Source organism: Choloepus didactylus, chromosome 10 (assembly GCF_015220235.1).
Source record: "Choloepus didactylus isolate mChoDid1 chromosome 10, mChoDid1.pri, whole genome shotgun sequence".
Taxonomy (NCBI): Eukaryota; Metazoa; Chordata; class Mammalia; order Pilosa; family Megalonychidae; genus Choloepus; species Choloepus didactylus.
The window spans coordinates 99754977-99757665 of NC_051316.1; the positions used below are offsets into that span (position 1 = coordinate 99754977).

General features: G+C 44.3%; 1 pseudogene; it reads right to left on the bottom strand.

Moving 5' to 3' along the window:
- Positions 1–281: 281 nt before the first annotated feature.
- On the bottom strand, positions 282–1298 carry LOC119545302 (annotated as a pseudogene).
- Positions 1299–2689: the final 1391 nt, after the last annotated feature.

Genomic DNA, 2689 nt, shown 5'->3' on the forward strand with positions numbered 1-2689 from the left:
AGTATACTTTAGTTCACTGTGGCTAATGTTATGGTGTTAGAGATGAAAAGGGGGAAATGGTCCAGGTGTTAGTAAAGGTTGCCATGTTGGGATCAGAAGAAACAGTGAGGAAGAATCAATTCATTCCACAGCCTAAGAAATAATTAGAAATGTCCTTTCTATTATATCCCTAACTAAGAATTACCTGATAGCCTTCCCTTAAAATCAGTCTTGGGGTGGTGGAACATTGAAGTGATGGGAGAGCAGGGGTATGTTTAGGGTGCCAGGAGCAGGCATCACTATTATGGTAAGAAGGACATTTTTCCACTGCCAAAAAGTTTACCCAAAGCCTCCTTCATGTCTCTGTTCCTGAAGCTATAGATGAATGGGTTTAGCATGGGAATAACCACCATGTAGAGAATGGCAGCCCTGCTGTCCCCTTCTGCGGAGTGAGATGGTGAAGGAAGTAAATACACACCTATAAGAGACCCATAGAACAGCAGAACTACTGTGAGATGAGAACTACAAGTAGAGAAGGCCTTCCACCACCCTCCATGAGAGAAAATGCCAAACACAGCCCAGAAAATGTGGACATAGGAGAGGATGATGAGCATAAGGGGAATGGTGAGGCCCAGCAGGACCATTATGATGATCATCAGCTCGTTATTGTGGGTATCTGAGCAGGCAAGCTTCAGCAGAGCACTGGGATCACGGTAGAAGTAGGGAATGGCCTTCTGGGCACAGAAAGCCACACAAGTCAGCAGCAGTGTTAAGTCTAGTTCTTAGACTTAACACTTTGAGGGCAGGGCAGTTGGTTAGTACCCAGCAGACACCCAGCATGAGTGCACAGAGTTGGGGACTCATAGTTGTGCTGTAATGCAGTGGTTGGCAGATGGCCACATAGCGATCATATGCCATCACAGCTAGGAGAAAATTGTCAAGGACACCAAACATAAGGAGGAAATATAGTTGTGTAAGGCACCCAGAGTAAGAGATGGTCTGACTCTGGGCGTGAATGTTTGCCAACATTTTGGGGATTGAGGCAGAAGTGAAACAGGCATCAGTTAATGATAGGTTGGCCAGGAAGAAGTACATAGGAGTGTGCAGGTGAGGGTCAGAGCTGATGGCCAGGATGATAAGTAAGTTCCCCACCACGGTGACCAGGTACATGCTCAGGAAGATGCCAAATAGGAGAGGCTGCTGCTCTAGCTTCTCAGAGAGTCCTAGAAGGAGGAAATCTGAAACAGAGGTTTGATTCACTCTGCTTGGTTTTCCCATCCTTGTAGTTCTTGTTATCTGTGTAGATAAAATCCTTCCATGTGTCAGCATTTTAGTATTAGATCAATTCAAAAATGTGTATCTGTGTGGTGGACAAAACTGTGCTGGGGGAAATAAGGGAGAATAAATGGCCCTTCCTAATGTGAATCTTTGGGTCTCGTTTGGGATGCAAGAAAATATCCATGGGACATTTAGGGAATGATCAAGATAATATCCATTAAAAAATGAATTGTACCTTCTATGCTATAGTAGGGACCCACCCCCACCCCCCCCAAAAAAAAGAGATCGGTTTGACAAGAGAAGTCCATGTAGGATATTTGGAGGGGTAAGAATTGAGTATGGCCTTGATGGCAAGATTAGAAAAGTCACTTATACTTGTCCATTGGAAATGAGGTGCATGGTCTCCATCACTTCCCTTCCCCAACCCTAATGCATGCACATGTTTACACACACATGCACACTTTCGAACCTTCTATGTTGGGCCCCCAAAATGACTTTGGAGCATAATAGAGCCTCCTTTCCCCTTGCCTCCCCAGTTTCTATAACTTGATCTCCCCCACCCAGCTCTAGTCCCTGTGCTCTTCCCTAAAATAGGAGCAAAAGAAATCTGTGTGTATGTGGTGTCCTATTCTCCCAATCCACTGTTGGAACCTCACCTCCAAAAATAGTACAGGGGTCCACTGTCTCCCCTCCATCACTATCTCTCTCCTATTTCCTTGCCCTTCTCCCCTTTTACTCTGTTGCTCCTGTGTCTACTCTGGGAACTGATAGTTTAGTGTCCTTCAGTGTTTGCTTTGATGATGTCTGTTGGACATCATCATGATCAGTACGTATTTATTAGAGGCTTGCTAAGTGCCAGGCATGTTGTTGGCATTATTTCCTTTCACAAGGCTATGTGGGTAAGCATCATTATTCTCCACAATTGTGCAACTGGCAAAACTGAGTCTCAAAGATACCTGATGTATCCAAGATCATTTAACTAGCAAATGAGATTAAAATGGAGGTATGCCTACTCAAAAATCTGTGCCTTCACCCCTACACTGTACTAAATCTCTCTGATATTTACTTCTTATAAATATATATGGGGGGTGAAAAGAACCAGACTCTGGTTCTCTGGGCTTGAAGATAAGCTGCTCTGTTCTTCTGCTCCCCTAGGAGTTAGAGCAAGTTGGTGTGAGATGCCATCTCATATTGCTTTTGTAGAAACTGTGACCTTAGAACCTTTGTAAATAGTTTAGTCCTTCATTTGTCCTTTGGTTCAGAGGAGACGCTTCTGATCTTAGCCAGAGACTCAAGCTCACCTACCCCATAAACTTTTTCCTGGTCATTGGGCTGTTATGGTCTGTGTGTGTGTACTACCTCTTCCATCTTCACCTGTCAGGGTTTGGGTCCATTTCATGCATCTTCAGATTCTCCAGTTCTTTTCTGTGGA